Here is a 22,774-nt window from a genome sequence, read left to right on the forward strand (position 1 = left end):
TAAACATGGAAATATCTAAACTGCCATCTGAGGAAAATGGAAATATCTGCACAACGATCTGTATAAACATGGATATATGTACATTGCTACCTGTATAAACATGGAAATATCTACATGGCTCTCTTTATAAACATAGAAATACCAACACCACGATCTGTATAAACAAGGAAATATCTCCACCTTTATCTGTATAAACATGGAAATATCTACTCCACCATCTGTATATACATGGAAATATCTACACAGTCATCTGTATAAACATGGAAATATCTACACCACCATCTCTGTAAACATGAAAATATTTACATAGCCATCTCCATAAACATGGAACGATCTACACCGCTATCTGTATAAACATGGAAATAACAACACAGCTATCTGTATAAACATGGAAATATCTAAACCGATATCTGTATAAACATGGAAATATCTACAAGGCCATCTGTATAAACATGGAAATATCTAAACCGCTATCTGTATAAACATGGAAATATCTACAATGACATCTGTATAAACATGGAAATATCTAAACCGCTATCTCTATAAACATGGAAATATCTACACTGCCATCTCTATAAAGATGGAAATATCTACACCGCGAGCTGTATAAACATGGAAATATCTACACGGTCATCAGTGTATAGACAGAAATATCAACACCACCATCTGTACAAACATGGAAATATCTGCACTGCTATCTGTATAAACCTGGAAATATCTTCACCGCTATCTCTATAAACATGGAAATATATACACAGTGATCTGTATAAACAAGGAAATATTTACACCGATATCTGTATAAACATGGAAATATCTACAACGCTATCTTTATAAATATGGAAATATCTACACCGTGATCTGTATAAACATGGAAATATCTACACCGCCATCTCTATAAAAGTGGAAATATTTGCACCGCTATCCCTATAAACATGGTCATATCAACACTGCGATCTGTATAAACATGGAAAAATCTACACCATGATATGTATAAACATGGCAATATCTACACCGCGATCTGTATAAACATGGAAATATCTACACCGTGATCTGTAGAAACATGGAAATATCTACACCGCCATCTCTATAAACATGGAAATATCTACACCCCTATCTGTATAAACATGGAAATATCCACACCGCTATCTCTATGAACATGGAAATATATACACCGCCATCTCTATAAACATGGAAATATCTACACCGCGATCAGCATAAACGTGGAAATATCTACACCGCTATCTCTATAAACATAAAATATCTCCACTGCTATCTCTATAAATATCGAAATATCAACACTGCCATCTGTATAAACATGGAAATATTTACACTGCTATCTGTATAAACATGGAAATATCTACACCGTTATCTGTATAAATACGGAAATATCTACACCGCTGTCTCTGTAAACATGGAAATATCTACACCGCCATCTGTATAAACATGGAAATATCTACACTGCTATCTCTATAAACATGGAAATATCTACAATGCCATCTGTATACACATTGAAATACCTACTCGGCAAGCTGTGTATAGATGGAAACATCAGCACCGCCATCTGTACAAACATGGAAATATCTACACCGCTATCTGTATAAACATGGAAATATCTACACTGCGGTCTGTATAAACATGGAAATTTCTACACCGGTATGTGTATAAACATGGAAATATCTACACCACGAACTGTATAAACATGGAAACATTTACACCGCTATCTGTATAAACATAGATATATCTACACCACTATCTCTATAAACATGGAAATATCTACAAAGCCATCTGTATAAACATGGAAATATCTACACCGTGATCTGTATAAACATGGAAATATCTACACAGCTTTCTGTATAAACATGGAAATATCTACAGAGCTATCTCTATAAACATGGAAATATCTACACCGCTATCTCTATAAACATGGAAATTCCTACAAAGTCATCTGTATAAACATGGAAATATCTTCACAGCCATCTGTATAAACATGGAAATATCTACACAGCCGTCTGTATATACATGGAAATATCTACACCGCTATCTGTATAAACATGCTAATAACGACACTGTTATCAGTATAAATGTGGAAATATTTGCACCGCTATCCCTATAAACATGGTTATATCAACACCCCGATCTGTATAAACATGGAACTATCTACACCATGATCTGTATAAACATGGAAATGTCTACACCGCGATCTGTATAAACATGGAAATGTCTACACTGTGATCTGTATAAAATGGAAATATCTACACCGCCATCTCTACAAACATGGAAATATCTACACCGCTATGTCTATAAACATCAAAATATCTACACCGCTATCTCTATAAACATGGAAATATCCACACCGCCATCTGCATATCCATGGAAATATCTGCAACGCCATCTGTACAAAGATGGAAATATCTACACGGCAATCTGTGTACAGATGGAAATATCAACAGCGCCATCTGTACAAACATGGAAATATCTACACCGCTATCTGTATAAACATAGAAATACCTACACTGCAGTCTGTATAAACTTGGAAATATCTACACCGGTATCTGTATAAACAAGGAAATATCTACACCACGACCTGTATAAACATGGAAATATTTACACCGCTATCTGTATAAACCTGGAAATATCTACAATGCTATCTCTATAAATATGGAAATATCTACAACGCCATCGGTATAAACATGGAAATAACTACACAGTCATGTGTAGTAACATGGAAATATCTACACCACCGTTTGTATAAAGAAGGAAATATCTACAACGTTATCTGTATAAACATGGAAATATCTGCACAGTGATCTGTATAAACATGGAAATATCTACACTGAAAACTGCAGAAAGATGGAAATATCTACACCATGGACTGTATAAACGTGGAAATATCTACACCGCTATCTAGATAAACATGGAAATATCTTCAACGTTATCTGTATAAGCATGGAAATATTTACACCGCTATCTCTATAAACATGGAAATATCTACAACGGCATCTGCATAAACGTGTATATATCTACACCGCTATCTCTATAAACGTGGAAATATATACTCAACCATCTCTATAAACATGGAAAAATCTGCACCGCCATCTGCATAAACAAGGAAATACCTACAACGCCATCTATATAAACATGGAAATATCTATACTGCCATCTGTATAAACATGGAAATATCTACACTGAAAACTGCAGAAAGATGGAAATATCTACACCATGGACTGTATAAACGTGGAAATATCTACACCGCTATCTGGATAAACATGGAAATATCTTCAACGTTATCTGTATAAACATGGAAATATCTACACCATGGTTTGTATAAACATGGAAATATGTACAGCGCTCTCTGTATAAAGATGGAATTAACTACACCGCTATCTGTATAAATATGGAAATATTTACACCTCTATCTGTATAAACATGGAAATATCTACACTGCTATCTCTATAAACATGGAAATATCTACTACGCCATCAGTATTAACATGGAAATATCTACACAGTCATCTGTAGAAAGATGGAAATATCTACACCGCGATCTGTATAAACAAGGAAATACCTACACCGCTATGTGTATAAACATGGAAATATCTACACGGCCATCTGCATATCCATGGAAATATCCACGCCGCCATATCTATAAACATGGAAATATCTACGCGGCCATCTCTGTATAGATGGAAGTATCAACACCGCCATCTGTACAAACATGGAAATAACTGCACGTCTATCTGTATAAACATTGAAATATCTACACCGCGGTCTGTATAAACATGTTAATATCTACACCGCTATCTGTATAAACATGGAAATACCTACACAGCCATCTGTGTAAACCTAGAAATATCTACTCTGCTAACTCTATAAAAATGGAAATAGCTACAATGCTATCTCTATAAACATGGAAATATCTACACCGCAATCTCCATAAACATGGAAGTATCTACACCTCCATCTCTATAAACATGAAAATATCTACAGCGCCATCTCCAGAAACATGGAGCTATCTACACCGCCATCGTTATAAACATGGAAATATCCACACGACTATCTGTATAAACATGGAAATAACTACACTGCCATCTGTATAAAGATGGAAATATCTACACCGCGAGCTGTATAAACATGGAAATATCTATACCGCTATCTGTGTAAACATGGAAATACCAAAACCGCTATCTGTATAATCATGGAAAAATCTACTCCGCTATCTGTATAAACATGGAAATATTTACAACGCTATCTGTGTAAAGATGGAAATATTAACACAGCTATCTGTGTTAACTTGGAAATGTCTACAGCACTATCAGCGTAAAGATGGAAATATGCACACCGCAATCTTGCAAAGATGGAAATATCTTCACCGCTATGTCTGTAAACATGGAAATATCTACACCGCTATCTGCATAAACACGTAGATACCCACACCGCTATCTGGAAAACGTGGAAATATCTACACCGCTATCTGTATAAACGTGGAAATATCTACACTGCTATCTGTACAAACGTGGAAACATCTACACTGTTATCTCTATAAACATGGAAATATCTACACTGCCATCTGCATACACATGGAAATATCTACACAGCCATCTCTATAAACATGGAAATATCTACACCGCAATCTCTATAAACATGGAAATATCTACACCACTATCTCTATAAACATTCAAATATGTACACCGGTATCTCCAATAACATGGAACTATCTACAACGCCATCAGTATTAACATGGAAATATCTACAATGCTGTCTGTGTAAACATGGAAATATTTACACAGCTATCTGTGTAAACTTGGAAATAACTAGACCGCTATCTGTGTAAAGATGGAAATACCTACACCGCAATCTTTGCAAAGATGGAAATATCTACACCGCTATCTCTGTAATCATGGAAATATCTACACCACCATCTTTATAAACATTGAAATATCTACACTGCCATGTGTATACACATGGAAATATCTACACATCCATCTGTATAAACATGGAAATATCTCCACCGCTATCACTATAAACATGGAAATATCTACACCTCCATCTGCATAAACATGGAAATATCTACACTGCCATGTATACACATGGAAATATCTACACAGCCATCTGTATAAACATGGAAATACCTACACCGCTACCTCTAAAAACATGGAAATACCTACAAAGGAATATGTATAAACATGGAAATATCTACATTGCTCCTTGTATAAACATGGAAATATCACCACCGCTCCCTGTTTATATATGGAAATATCTACACCGCTATCTGTATAAAATGGAAATATCTATACAGTCAACTCTATATACATGGAAATATCTACACCACCATCTCTATAAACATGGAAATATCTACACTGCCATCTGTAAACATGGAAATATCTACACAGTCATCTGTATATACAAGGAAATATCTACACCACCATCTCTATAAACATGGAAATATCTACACTGCCGTCTGTATACACATGGAAATGTCTACAGAGCCATCAGTATAAACATGGAAACATCTGCACCGCTATCTCTATACACATGGAAATACCTACACTGCAATCTCTAAAAACATGGAAATATCTACACCACAAACTCTATAAACATGGAAATATCTACACCGCCATCTCTATAAACATGAAAATATCTACACCGCCATCTCCATAAACATGGAACTATCTACACCGCCATCTGTGTAAACATGGAAGTATCTACACTGCCGTCTGTATAAAGATGGAAATATCTGCACCCCGAGCAGTATAAACATGGAAATATCTACACTGCTATCTGTATAAACAGGGAAATACCAACACCACTGTCTGTATAAACGTGGAAATATCAACACCACGATCTGTTTAAACATGGAAATATCTACAAGTCTCTCTGTATAAACATGGAAATAAATACACTGCTGTCTGTATAAACATGTAAATATCTACACCGCCCTCTGAATAAACATGGAAATAGCTACACTGCTATCTATGCAAATATGGAAATATATACACCGCTATCTATATAAACATGGAAATATCTATGCCGCCACCTGTATAAACATGGAAATATCTACACAGCCATCTGCATAAACATGGAAATAACTACACCGCTGTCTCTATACAGATGGAAATAATTACACAGCTATCTCTATAAACATGGAAATATCTACACCGACATCTCTATAAACCTAGAATATCTACACTGACATATTTATAAACATGGAAATATCTACACCGCCATCTCCATAAACATGGAACTATCTACACCACCATCTGTGTAAAATGGAAATATCTAAACCGCTATCTTCATAAACATGGACATATCTACACTGCTATCTGTATAAAGATGGAAATATCTACACCGCGAGCAGTATAAACATGGAAATATCTACACCACTATTTGTATAAACATGGAAATACCAACACTGCTGTCTGTATCAACATGGAAATATCTATACCGCTACCTGTATAAACCTGGAAATATATACACCACTATCTCTATAAACATGGAAATACCTGCACTGCCATCTCTATAAACATGTAATTATCTACACCAATATCTCTATAAACAAAGAAATAGCTACACCGCCATCTCTATAAATATGGAAGTATCCACACCACTATCTCAACCAACATATAAATATCTACACCGCCATTTTTATAAACATGGAAATATCTACACCGCCATCTGTATAAACATGGAAATATCTATGCCGCTGTCTTTGTAAACATAGAAATATCTACACTGGCAGCTGTGGAAAGATGGAAATGTCTACACCGCGATCTGTTTAAACTTGGAAATATCTACAACGCTATCTGTATAAACATGGAAATATCTACACCGCAATCTGTATAAACATGGAAACATCTACACAGCTATCTGTGTAAACATGGAAATATGTACACCACTATCTGTGTAAAGATGGAAATATCTACACCACAATCTGTGCAAATATGGAATTATCTACACCACCATCTCTGTCAACATGGAAATATCTACAGCGCTATCTGTATAAACATGGAAATATCTACACCATTATCTGTATAAACATAGAAATATCTACACCACTGTCAGTATAAACATGGAAATATCTACACCACCATCTGTATAAACATGGAAATAACTACACCGCCTTCTAAATAAACATGGAAATATCTTCACCTCTATCTGTATAAATATGGAAATATCTACACTGCTATCTCCATAAACATGGAAATATCTAAACCACGATCTGTATAAACATGGAAATATCTCCACCGCTATCTGTATAAACATGGAAACATCTACACCGCTAACTGTATAAACATGCAAATATCTACACCGTGATCTGTATAAATATGGAGATATCTACACCGCTATCTCTATAAACTTGGAAATGTTTACACCACTATCTGTATAAACATGTAAATATATACAAAGCTAACTCTATAAATATGGAAATACCTAAACCGCCTTTTGTAAAAACATGGAAATAACAACACAGTCATCTGTATAAACATGGAAATATCTACAGCGCAATCTGTGAAAACATGGAAATACCTACGCCGCCATCAGTATAAACATGGTAGTATCTCCACTGCTATCTGTATAAACATGGAATTATCTCCACTGCTATCTGTATAAACATGGAAATATCTACCCCACGATCTGTATAAACATGGAAATATCTCCACCGCTTTCTGTATAAACATGGAAACATCTACACCGCTATCTGTATAAACATGGAAATATCTTCACCGCTATCTGTATAAACATGCAAATATCTACAACGCTATCTGTGTAAACATGGAAATGTCTACACAGCTATCTGTGTAAACATGGAATTATCTACACCTCTATTTGTGTAAAGACAGAAATATCTGCACCGCAATCTGTGCAAACATGGAAATATTTACACCGCTATCTCTATAAACATGTAAATATCTACGCCACTATCTGTATAAACGTGGAAATATCTACACCACTATCAGTATAAAGATAGAAATATCTACACCAACATCTGTATAAACATGGAAATATCTACAACACCATTTGAATAAACATGGAAATACCTACACCGCTATCTGTATATATATGGAAATATCAACACTGCTATCTCCATAAACATGGAAATATCTACACCACGATCTGTATAAACATGGAAATATCTCCACCGCTATCTGTATAAACATGGAAATATCTACACCGCAGTCTCTATAAACATGGAAATATCTACACGGCAATCTGTATAAACATGGAATTATCTACACCACCATCTCTATAAACATGAAAATGTCTACACAGACATCTCCAAAAACATGGAACAATCTACACTGCCATCTGTGGAAACATGGAAATTTCTACATCGCTTTCTGTATAAACATGGAAATACCAACACCACTATCTGTATAAACATGGAAATATCTACAGCTCTATCTCTATAAATATGTAAATATCTACACCACTATCTCTATAAACATGGAAATACCTACACCGCCATCTCTATAAACATGGAATTATCTACAACGCTATCTCTACAAACCTTGAAATATCTACACCGCCATCTCTATGAACATTTAAATATCTACACCGCCGTCAGCATAAACATGGAAATAACTTCACCGCCTTCTGTATGAACATGGAATTATCAACACTGCCATCTCTATAAACATTGAAATATCTACACTGCCATCTGTAGAAAGATGGAAATATCTACACCGACATCTGCATAAACATGGAAATATCTACACCTCTATCTATATAAACATGGAAATATCTACAAAGCTATCTGTATAAATATGGAAATATCTACACCGCTATCTCTATGAACATGGAAATGTCTACACCGCTATCTTTGTAAACATGGAAATATCTAAACCGCCATCTGTATAAACATGGAAATAACTACAAAGTCATCTGTATAAACATGGAAATATCTACACCACTATATGTCTAAACATGGAAATATTTACACTGCCATCTGTATAAACATGGAAATATCTACAAAGCCATCTCTATAAACAAGGAAATATCTACACCGCTATCTGCATAAACATGGAAATATCGACATCACGATCTGTATAAACATGGAAATATCTACACCGCTATCTGTATAAACATGGAAATATCTACACCACTATCAGTATAAACTTGGTTATATCTACACCGACATCTGTATAAACATGGAAATATCTACACCGTCATCTGAATAAACATGGAAATCTCTACACAGCTATCTGTATAAATATGGAATTATCTACACCGCTATCTCTATAAACATGGAAATATATACACCGCTATCGGTATAAACATAGAAATAACTCCACTGGTATCCGTATAAACATGGAAACATCTAAGCCATTATCTGTATAAACATGGAAATATCTGCACCGCAATCTTTGCAAAGATGGAAATATCTACAATGCTATCTCTATAAACATGGAATCATATGCACCGCTCTCTGTATAAACATGGAAATATCTACACCGCTCTCTGTATAATCATGGAAATATCTCCAAGGCTATCTCTATATATATGGAAATATCTACACCGCCATCTGTATAAAGATGGAAATATCTACACCGCGAGCTGTATAAACATGGAAATATCTACACCGCTATCTGTATAAAGATGGAAATAGCAACATCACTATGGGTATAAAAATGGAAATACCTACACCGCTATCTTTATAAACATGGAACTATCTACACCACTATCTCTATAAACATGGAAATACCTACACCGCCATCTCTATAAACATGGAATTATCTACACCGATATCTCTATAAACTTAGAAATATATACACTGCCATCTCTATAAACATGAAAATATCTACACCGCCATCAGCATAAACATGGAAATAACTGTGCCGCCGTCTGTATAAATATGGTATTATCTACACCGCCATCTCTATAAACATAGAAATATCTACACTGCCATCTGTAGAAAGATGGAAATATTTTCACCGAGATCTGCATAAACATGGAAATATCTCCACCTCTACCTGTATAAACATAGAAATATCTACACCGCTATCTGCATAAACATGGAAATACCTACACTGCCAGCAGAATAAACATGGAAATGTCTACACCGCTATGTGTATAAACATGGAAATATCAACACCACTATCTGTATAAGCATGAAAATATATACACCGCTATCTGAATAAACTTGGAAATATCTACACCACTATCTTTATGAACATGGAAATACCTACACCACCATCTCTATAAACATGGAATTATCTACACCGCTATCTCTATAAACATAGAAATATCTACACTGCCATCTCTATAAACATCGAAATATCTACACCACAGTCTGCATAAACATGGAAATATCTACAACGCGATCTGTATAAACATGGAAATACTACACCTCTACCTATATAAACATGAAAATATCTACACCACTATCTGTATAAACATGGAAATATCTACACCGCTATCTGTATAACCTTGGAAATATCTACACTGCCATCTGTATAAAGAGGGAAATATCTCCATTGCCATCTGTATAAACATGGAAAGATCTCCACCGCCATCTGTATAGACATGGAAATATCTACAATGCTATCTGTATAAACATGGAAATATCTACAACACTATCTGTGTAAACATGGAAATATCTACACAGCTATCTGTGTAAACATGGAAATATGTACAACGCTATCTGTGTAAAGATGGAAATATCTACACCGCAATCTGTGCAAATATGGAATTATCTACACCACCATCTCTGTAAACATGGAGATATCTATAGCGCTATCTGTATAAACATGGAAATATCTACACCACCATCTGTATAAACATGGAAATAACTACACCACCTTCTGAATAAACATGGAAATATCTACACCGCTATCTCTATAAATATGGAAATATCTACACGGCTATCTCCATAAACATGGAAACATCTACACCACGATCTGTATAAACATGGAAATATCTCCACCGCTATCTGTATAAACATGGAAACATCTACACCGCTATCTGTATAAACATGGAAAAACTTACACCGCTCTCTGTATAAACATGGAAAAACCAACAACACTATCTCTGTCAACATGGAAATCTCTACACAGCTTTCTGTGTATACATGGAAATATCTACACCGCTATCTGTAAAAACATGGAAACATATACACCACGATCTGTATAAAAATGGAAATATCTACATCACCATCTGTATAAACATGAAAATATCTGCACCGCCCTCTGTATAAACATAGAAATATCTACACTGCCATCTGTATAAACATGGAAATACCTACACAGTTATCTGTATAAACATGGAAACATTTACACCACTATCTGTGTAAACATGGAAATATCTACACCGCAATCTGTGTAAACATGTAAATATCTACACCGCTATCTTTGTAAAGATGGAAATATCTACACCGCAATCTGTGCAAAGATGGAAATATCTAAACCGCTATCTGTGTAAACATGGTAATATCTACACCACTGTTTGTATAAACATGGAAATATCCACAACGCTATCTGTATATACATGGAAATATCAACGCCGCCATCTGTAAAAACATGGAAATATCTGCACCGCAATCTGTATATACATGGAAATACCTTCCCAACCATCTGTATAAACATGGTGACATCTACACAGCTATCTGTATAGTCATGGAAATATCTACACCGCTATCAGTATAAACATGGAAATATCTACAACGCTATCTCTGTAAACATGGAAATGTCTTCACAGCTATCTGTGAAAACATGGAAATATCTACACCGCTATTTTTGAAAAGATGGAAATACCTGCACTGCAATCTGTGCAAACATGGAAATATTTACACCGCTATCTCTATAAACATGGAAATATCTGCACCAGAATCTGTATAAACATGGAAATATCTACACCGCTATCTCTATAAACATGGTAATATCTACACCGCTATCTGTATAAACATGAGAATATCTACAACACTATCAGTGTAAACATGGAAATATCTAGACTGCTATCTGTGTAAAGATGGAAATATCTACACCGCTATCTGTGTAAAGATGGAAATACCTACACCGCTATCTGTGCAAAAATGGAAATATCTACACGGCTATCTCTATAAAGATGGAAATATCTGCACTGCTATCAGTGTAAACATGGGAATATATGCACCGCTATCTCTGTAAACATGGATGTATCTACACCACTATCTCTATAAATTTGGAAATAGCCACATTGCTGTCTGAATAAACATGGAAATATCTACACCGCCATCTTTGAAAACATGGAAATATCTACAAAGTCATCTGTATAAACATGGAAATATCTACACCTCCATCTGTATAAACATGGAAATATCTTCACTGCCATCTGTATACACATGGAAATATCTACACAGTCATCTGTATAAACATGGAAATATCTACACTGCTATCTCTATAAATATGGAAATTCCTACACCGCTATCTGTATAAACATGGAAATATCTACACGGCTATCTGCTTAAACATGTAAACACCTACACTGCCATCTGTATAAAGATGGAAATATCTACATCGCGAGCTGTATAAACTTGGAAATATCTACACCGCTATCCGTATAAACATGGACATACCAACACCACTATCCCTATAAACATGGTACTATCTACACCACTATCTGTATAAACATGGAAATATCTCTACCACTATTCCTATAAACATGGAAATACCTACACCGCCATCTTTTTACACATGGAAATATCTACACAGCTATCTCTATAAACATAGAAATATCTAAACCTCCATCTCAACAAACATGGAAATATCTACTCCGCCATCTGCATAAAGATGGAAATATCTTCACCAGCTTCTGTATAAACATGGAAATATCTGCACCGCCATCTGTATAAACATAGAATTGTCTGCACTGCCATCTCTATAAACATGGAAATACCTACACAGTTATCTGTATAAACATGGAAAATCTACAACACTATCTGTGTAAACATGGAATTATCTACACTGCTATCTGTGTAAACATGGAAATATCTACACCGCTATCTTTGTAAAGATGGAAATATCTACACCGCAATCTGTGCAAAGATGGAAATATCTAAACCGCTATCTGTGTAAACATGCTAATATCTACACCGCTGACTGTAAAAACATGGAAATATCCACACCGCTATCGGTATATACATGGAAATATCTACACCGCCATCTGTAAAAACATGGAAATATCTACACCGCAGTCTGTATAAACATGGAAATACCTACACAGTCATCTGTATAAACATGGTAACATCTACACAGCTATCTGTATAGTCATGGAAATATCTACACCGCTAGCAGTATAAACATGAAAATATCTACAACGCTATCTGTGTAAACATGGAAATGTCTACACAGCTATCTGTGTAAACATGGAAATATCTACACCGCTATTTGTGTAAAGACAGAAATATCTGCAACGCAATCTGTGCAAACATGGAAATATTTACACCGCTATCTCTATAAACATGAAAATATCTGCACCGCTATCTCTATAAACATGGAAATATGTACACCGCTATCACTGTAAACATGGAAATAACTACACCGCCATCTGTATAAACATGGAAATATCTACACAGTCATCTGTATATACATGGAAATATCTACACCACCATCTCTATAAACATGGAAATATCTACACTGCAATGTGTATACACATGGAAATATCTACACAGCCATCAGTATAAACTTGGAAACATCTGCAACGCTATCTGAATACACATGGAAATACCTACAACGCTGTCTCTATATACATGGAAAGATCTACACTGCTATCTGTTTAAACATGGAAATATCTACCCCACTATCTATATAAACATCGAAATACCTACACTGCGATCTGTATAAACATGGAAATATCTAAACCGTGAGCTGAATAAACATGGAAATGTCTACACCGCTATGTGTATAAACATGGAAATATCAACACCACTACCTGTATACACATGGAAATATCTACACATCTATCAGAATAAACATGGAAATATCTACACCACTATCTATATAAACATGGATATACCTACGCCACCATCTCTATAAACATGGAATTATCTACACCGCTATCTCTATAAACATAGAAATATCTACACCACCATCTCTATAAACATGGAAATATCTACACATATACCTGTATAAACATGCAAATATCTACACCGCTATCTGAATAAACATGGAAATATCTACACTGCTATCTGTATAAACTTGGAAATATCTACACCGCCATCTGTATAAAGATTGAAATATCTCCACGGCCATCTGTATAAACATGGAAAGATCTTCACCGCTATCTGTATAAACATGGAAATATATAAAACGCTATCTGTATAAACATGGAAATATCTACAACACTATCTGTGTAAACATGGAAATATCTACACAGCTATCTGTGTAAACATGGAAATATGTACACCGCTGTCTGTGTAAAGATGGAAATAACTACACAGCAATCTGTGCAAATATGGAAATATCTACACCGCTATCTCTGTAAACATGGAGATATCTAAACCGCTATCTGTATAAACATGGAAATACCTACACCACTATCTGTATAAACGTGGAAATATCTACACCACTATCAGTATAAACATAGAAATATCTACACCACCATCTGTATAAACATGGAAATATCTACAACACCATGTGAATAAACATGGAAATATCTACACCGCTATCTGTATAAATATGGAAATATCTACACCGCTATCTCCATAAACATGGAAATATCTATACCATGATCTGTATAAACATGGAAATATCTCCACCGCTATCTGTATAGACATGGAAACATCTACACCACAATCTCTATAAACATGGAAATATCTACACCGCAATCTGTATAAACATGGAAATATCTACACCGCCATCTCTATAAACATGAAAATATCTACACAGCCATCTCCATAAACATGGAACAATATACACTGCCATCTGTTGAAACATGGAAATTTCTACACCGCTATCTGTATAAACATGGAAATACCAACACCACTATCTGTATAAACATGGAAATATCTACAGCTCTATCTGTATAAACATGGAAATATCTACACCACTATCTCTATAAACATGGAAATACCTACAGCGCCATCTCTATAAACATGGAATTATCTACAACGCTATCTCTACAAACCTTGAAATATCTACACCGCCATCTCTATGAACATTTAAATATCTACACGGCCATCAGCATAAACATGGAAATAACTTCACCGCCTTCTGTATAAACACGGAATTATCAACACTGCCATCTCTATAAACATTGAAATATCTACACTGCCATCTGTAGAAAGATGGAAATATCTACACCGACATCTGTATAAACATGGAAATATCGACACCACGATCTGTATAAACATGGAAATATCTACAACGCTATCTGTATAAACATGGAAATATCTACACCACTATCTGTTTAAACATGGCAATATCTACACCACCATCTGTGTAAACATGGAAATATCTACACTGCTATCTGTATAAACATGGAAATAACTACACCGCTACCTGTATAAACATGGAAATATATACACCGCTATCTGTATAAATATGGAAATATATACACTGCTATCTCTATAAACATGGAATTGTCTACACCGCTCTCTGTATAAACATAGAAATATCTACATGGCTATCTCTACAAACATGGAAATATCTACACCGCCATCTGTATAAAGATACAAATATCTACACAGTCTTGTGTATAAACATGGAGATATCTACACAACCATCTCTATAAACATGGAAATATCTACACTGCCATGTGTATACACATGGAAATATCTGCAGTGCCATCTGTATAAACATGGAAATATCTACATCGCTATCTCTATAAATATGGAAATACCTACACCGCTGTCTCTATAAACATGGAAATATCTACATGGCAATCTCTATAAACATGGAGATATCTACACCGCCATCTCTATAAACATGAAAATATTTACACCGCCATCTCCATAAATATGGAACTATCTACACCGCCATCTGTATAAACATGGCAATATCTACACCGCTATTTGTACATACATGGAATTATCTACACTGTCATCTGTATAAAGATGGAAATATCTATACCGCGAGCTGCATAAAGATAGAAATATCTACACCGCTATCTGTATAAACATGGAAATACCAACACCGCTATCTGTATAAACATGGAAATACCTACACCACTATCTGTATAAACATGGAAATATCTACAACACTATCTCTGTAAACATGGAAATACCTACACCACCATCTCTGTAGACATGAAAATATCTACACCGCTATCTGCGTAAACATGGAAATGTCTACACCGCTATCTGTATAAACATGGAAATATCTATACAGCTATCTGTATAAATATGGAAATACCTATACCGCTATCTGTATAAACATGGAAATGTCTACACCGCTATCTGTTTAAACATGGAAATATCTACACCTCTATCTCTATAAACATGAAAATATCTACACCGACATCTGTATAAACATAGAAATACCGACTCCATCATCTGTATAAACATGGAAATATCTACACCACCATCTGTATAAACATGGAAATATCTATACTGCCATCTGTATAAACATGGAAATACCTAAACCGCTATCTGTATAAATATGGAAACATCTACAAAGCTATCCCTATAAACATGGAAATATGAACAACGCTGTCCACATAAACATGGAAATATCTACACCGCTATCTGTTTCAACATGGAAATACCTACACCACTGTCTCTATAAACATGGAAATACCTACACCGCCATCTCTATAAACATGGAAACATCTATACCACCATGTGTATAAACTTGGAAATATCTACAACGCCATCTGCATAACCATGGAAATATCTACTCCGCCATCTGCATAAACATGGAAAAATCTTCACCGCCATCTGTATAAACATGGAAATATCTGCAATGCTATCTGTGTAAACATGGAAATATCTGCACCGCTATATGTGTAAACATGGAAATATCTACATCGCTATCTGTATAAACATGGAAATATCTACACATTTATCTCTATAAACATGGAAATATCTACACCGCTATCTCTATAAACATGGAAATGTCTACAACGCTATCTGTATAAACATGGAAATATCTACACCGCTATCTCTATAAAGATGGAAATATCTACACCGCCATCTGTATAAACATGCAAATATCTACACAGTCATCTGTATAAACATGGAAATATCTACACCACCATCTCTATAAACATGGAAATATCAAGACTGCCATCTCTATATACATGGAAATATCTACACAGCCATCTGTATAAACATGGAAATATCCACACCGCTATCTCTATAAACATGGAAATATCTACACCGCTATCTGTATAAACATGGAAATATCTACACCGCTATCTGTATAAACATGGAAATATCTCCACCGCTATCTCTATAAATATGGAAATATCTACACCGCTATCTGTATAAACATGGAAATATCTACACCGCTATCTGTATAAACATGGAAATACCTACACCGCTATCTGTATAAACATGGAAATATCTACAACGCTATCTGTGTATACATGGAAATATCTACAACGCCATCTGTGTAAACATGGAAATATCTACACAGCTATCTTTGTAAACTCGGAAATATCAACACCACTATCAGTGTAAAGATGGAAATACCTGCACCGCAATCTGTGCAAAGATGGAAATATCTACACCGCTATCTCTGTAAACACGGAAATATCAACACCACCATCTGCATAAACATGGAAATATCTACACTGCCATCTGTATAAACATGGAAATATCTACACAGCCATCTTTATAAACATGGAAATATCTACACCGCTATCTGTATTAGCATGGAAATACCTACACGGCTATCTGTATAAACATGAAAATATCAACACCGCTATCCGTATAAACATGGAAATATCTACACCGCTATCCGTATAAACATGGAAAATCTACACCGCTATCACTATAAACATGGAAATTCCTACACCGCTATCACTATAAACATGGAAATATCTACACCGCTATATGTATAAATATGGAAATATATACACCGCTATCTCTATAAACATGGAAATATCTACACCACTATCTGTATAAACATGGAAATGTCTACACCGCTATCTCAATAAACATGGAAATATCTACACCACCATCTGTGTAAACATGGAAATATCTACACCGCTTCCTGTATAAAAATGGAAATATCTACACCACTATCTTTAAAAACGTGGAAATATCTACACCGCTATCTGTATCAACATGGAAATATCAACACCGCCATCTCTATAAGCATGGAAATACCTACACCGCCATCTTTAAAAACATGGAAATATCTACACACTCATCTGTATAAACATGGAAATATCTATACCATCATCTGTATAAAGATGGAAATATCTACACTGCCAGGACCTCAAGAGCAGCCTGGGCAATACAGCAAGGCCTCATCTCTACAAAAAAATTAGAAATATTAGCTGTCCATGGTCGTGTGCACCTGTATTCCCAGCTTCTTGGGAGGCTGAGGTGGGAGGATCTACGGAGCCCAGCATTTTAAGGCTGCAGTGAGCTTGGATAACGACTGCACTCCAACCTGGATGACAGAACAAGAACCTGTTTCAAAAAAGAAAAAAGAAAAAAAAACCTAAAAACTAAAAACTGGATGTAGTTTGCTAGTAACTAAACAGCAAATTAATTGTAACATGCTTACATATCAACGATGTCTTTCTTCTTTGATCATAAACCTGCTCACTAAGAAGCTGCTGAAGTCCATGGTAGTGACAGGTACATGTCTGCATCCTTGTCCTGACCTGCATCTTCTTTGATTGTCCCCATCTGTGTCTCCGACTGGCACTGCCGAACCGTCTTGCTACCTGATCAATGTTGTACTGAACCGGACTGCTAACTGATCAATGTTGTCGAGCTCACTGCACAAAGCTGTTCTTACAAGGTAGATTTCTGCCTGGAATAGCCATACTTACACTGTTTATATTCCTTACTCCTGACCCATCCAACGCAGCACAAGTTCTATTTATTGCCATAGAAACATAGGTCATTTGGAAACACCTCCTTCATTTCTATGGAATGTTCAAACATTTCTGACATTTTGGACTCTGTTCTAGCCTCTTGTTAAATATATCCAGAAAAGAAACAAAGCTTTATGGGTGGGCTATATGCACACATATGCTATAGAATAAGCTATCTAAATGCTTAAAAATACTTTCCATCTGTCACCGCACCTTAATAGGTACACAGAAATTAAGTATCTGTATATCTCTCTGTATAGATACGTATAAATATATATCCCCAAAACAAAAACTCATTCTCTTACTTATACATAGGTAGAATATAGGTGAATATACATATACATTTATAGGTAGAACAAAAAAACCCTCAGCCTCTTTAGGGCCATGTGTTTTCTCTGAGTAATTGTCACAATTAATTAAAATACATGTGTATGCCTTTTTAGATAAATTCCATCAGACCAGTTTCTGTCTGGTTGGAAAATAATAACTGCCTATTTGCTAAGTGCCCCTGTCCCCATACTATGTTCCAGTGAACTAAAGACCTCTGGCAATCATAGATTTACAACTCAGCAAGATTAAACAATTTATTGTTATTTATGACATCCAAGCTGTATCTTCTGTATTATATTCCACATTAGCATCTATCACCTTACATTTGGGAGATCCTGTCCAAAAAATGATTATGCCTCCTAACCAAACATTCAGCAGGGCTGCAGGAACAGGCCCCCTGAACAAACATCCTGCCAAAGTACTTTAAAGCACCGTGAGCTGCCACAGCTGTGCATTTTCAGATGACTCAGCAGATTAGCGTGGAGTCTCTTAGCCTCTGCTTGGTCTGTTCCTTTCAGTGATCTCTCACATGGCCCAGTCCATTCGGTTTGAAAATCCTCATGAAATGAGCAGATTATGATCTGGCTTCAGTAGAGGGCCATTGGGTGGGCATGGAGGGGAGAGGGTTTGCTCTTAACACAGCCTGATCCTCAGAAAGGTTTCAGATGGAAAAGCATGGCACTGACTCAGCTCATGCTTAACAGGAAATAATGCACAGACCACACCAAAAAAGCCCTTTATGTTGTGTGAAAGTCTATGCCGGAGCAGCTGCTGCCACCTCATGTACTGTGATAGAGTGTGCATGTGTGTGTTTGTGTGTGCATGAGTGTGAGTATGCACACAAATGTGTGCTGGGAGGGGGAGGAGATCACACCTTCCACAGTCGCCACCTCAGCCTTAGCTAACAGCGTGGAGAATTGCCAAAAGTCAACAGGAAGCTGCACCAAAGCAACTGTGATCACCACATCAGCAGGCGCTTTCTGGTTAGTAAAGCTACTGGGAATGAAAAACACACACGATCTCGTCCTTCTTTTATTTTAATCAGAGCAAAATATTTTTATAATAATTGTGTTATATGAATAAATAATTCATAATGCTGTAACCCATTATCACATTCAATCCTCCCAACAACCCTAGAAGATATGTAGACAAGTATTATTACTTTCCCTATTTTTATAAATGAGGAAATAAACCCCAGGAGGCTAGGCGACTTCCCCACGGTCATAGAAGTTGCAAACAGTAGTATCATGATTCAAATCCAAAGCTTCTCCTTTTGTCTTTATCATTTTAATTTTGAAGGTAATGCATATGCATGTATGATCTTTTAAATCCAGAGATGTATATGGAATAGATAGGAAAAGGGACTCTCCTTCCCCATTATACACCCCCTCCACCCAAGCTATATACACTGTTGACTAGAGTATGTCCTTTCAATCCTATTTTCTATGCCTACATTATATACAGAAAAGCAGGATTACGTTACACACAATATTCCAGTCATTGCTGTTTTTCACCAACAAGCTATCATTCACATCTTTTTCATACTACATATAAATTTATATCCTTTATTTTAGTGGTGTATATTGTGCAGTTGTGTCATAAATTATGTACCTGTTCTCTGTTGAACCTATAGATTTTTTCTGAGTTTTTCCTTAGCAAAATGCTGCAGTGAGTACCCTTGTACACAGATGTTTGTACATTTGTTCTAGAAAAATCTACAGTAAAGATTCTTAGATTAAGAGATTCCCAGGTTATTAGAAAACTACTCTATTAATTTAGATATATACTTCCAAATTGCCTGACCAAAAAGTTATGTCAATTTAACTTCTATGAACAGTATACAAACATGACAATTTTCCATCACCTACACCAACTCTGGGTAATTTCATCTTTTTTACAAGTTGATGGATTGTTTTAATTTATATTTCTCTGGTTATTAATAAGGTTGGCCACCTGTTCATGTGTTATTATTGATGATATTTGTATTGAATTGTTTGAATTTTCTTGATTTCAAAAAACGTTTTACATGTCATAGATATTAAATATTTGTTGTAAAACTCTCCTTCCAGTATTGTGTATGTGTTTGGTCAAGTAGAATAAACTCTCGTCCTCTGATTTCAGATTCCTTTCTCTTTCCATTAGAAATCCCTAAATGTAAAACTACGTATTGATAGCTAAAAACCAGGATGTTTACTAGAGAAAAAGAATACAAAGGCAATAATTAAATATTATATTTATACAAAATACCTACTAGTACCAACTTAAAAAGAGAAAGTAAAAGTCAAATGCTTCTACGACTTCAGACTAAGAAAAAGAACTTTTGAGGTTGAATGTTCCTGAAATTTTTCTTTTCATACAACTACGGACATGACTTCAAAAGTTGATGTGACTAAAAAATGTAAGATATGAAAGATATTTGAAGACTCAGAGAAGGTGGATTTTCATTTTAACAAGTCACATATATATTCTAGATATCCTCTTATTCGTAACTAAGAGAGTCAAATCAGATGAAAGACTCTAAAAATTTCCCTTTGACTGTGTTAAGTAGAAGTAGTAGAGGCATATTGGCCAAATCTTGAGTGTTTGCAAATTGACTCTTAAGGCTATAGGCTGGCACAGGTCATTGAAGCCCTAGCTTTTTATCTTTAATTTTAAAATCCCCAAACAATTTATACTAATTTTTCTTGTCCATTATTTCCAAATAATCTTGTTTAAAGGTTATTACAGTGCTTGCTCATGTTACTGTTGTCTAACAGAAGGGTATCCGGGGCCTTAAAACTGAGAGGGTTAGGATTAATGATTCCAATACCTATGCTTGGACATCTCCAAAAGTGGGTTCCAACTTCTTGTCCTCAAGTCTGTATAGAAACTAGCAAACTTCCAGAGTTCACAAAAGGCTCAAAGAGAACAGATGTTTTATAGAAAATTCTTAGAGCAAGTTTCACGCATAATGTTGCTGATGCGTGTCTGCCTTTTCAATAAACATCACTATGCTTTATCACAAGATTTAATAAAGCAGCTTAGTTAAAAATGCCATCTGGGTCTCTGGACACATTAAACAAAGCTTAAAATAACCACCCCAGCAACTGGGAGGACCCAGCTGTTCTCATAATCTGTCCCACTCCTTTTACTTCCCCATAAAAAGAGTGAATGAAGACCACAGACTAAAAGCATCCAGAAGGAACTGACACAAACAGGGAGATAGATGGAGCCAAGGGCTCCTGTAAGTTTGCTATTGCTCACATAATAGATTTGCGAATTCCACAACCTGCGGATGGTGATTAAGAATGGGAAGCAGAAAGAGGGAAGAGAGAATCATAGAAGGGCTCATTCAAGTTTTCTAATGTATCACAAACCTGTCCTCCCTAATGTCTGGATCATAGCAGCCCATTCCATTCACCTATTCTCTAGTGAACTCCAATAGAAAATACAAAGCCATCACCACCCAGTTCTTTCTCCCTTCTAGAGATGAGATATTAGCC

Source organism: Pan paniscus, chromosome 20 (genome assembly GCF_029289425.2).
Source record: "Pan paniscus chromosome 20, NHGRI_mPanPan1-v2.0_pri, whole genome shotgun sequence".
Classification (NCBI taxonomy): domain Eukaryota; kingdom Metazoa; phylum Chordata; class Mammalia; order Primates; family Hominidae; genus Pan; species Pan paniscus.